This window comes from Penaeus monodon, chromosome 30, assembly GCF_015228065.2.
Source record: "Penaeus monodon isolate SGIC_2016 chromosome 30, NSTDA_Pmon_1, whole genome shotgun sequence".
NCBI classification, from domain to species: Eukaryota; Metazoa; Arthropoda; class Malacostraca; order Decapoda; family Penaeidae; genus Penaeus; species Penaeus monodon.
Genome location: NC_051415.1, coordinates 19700485 through 19700707, shown reverse-complemented (window position 1 = coordinate 19700707; position 223 = coordinate 19700485). Strand labels below are relative to the sequence as shown.

At 57.4% G+C, this 223-nt stretch overlaps 1 pseudogene; it reads right to left on the bottom strand.

The window, feature by feature from the left end:
• Positions 1–223, bottom strand: part of LOC119592374 — a 2320-nt pseudogene that overhangs the window by 1498 nt on the left and 599 nt on the right.

Genomic DNA, 223 nt, shown 5'->3' with positions numbered 1-223 from the left:
GACATGTACTTTTGAAGGGGATGGAAATAGTCATGGACGCCGCATAGCCAACAGGAAGGTTCCTGCCCATCGGAAGACTCAGGGTGGGCGTGACGACCATGACGCTTTCGGGGGGCAGCGCCAGTCTCCGCTCCGACGTCAGGTACAGGAAGCCAGACTGCCGCGAAGGATCCGTCCTGCAGGAGGGAAGAGAAACGTCATTTGGTGGAAGACGAAGGAAACA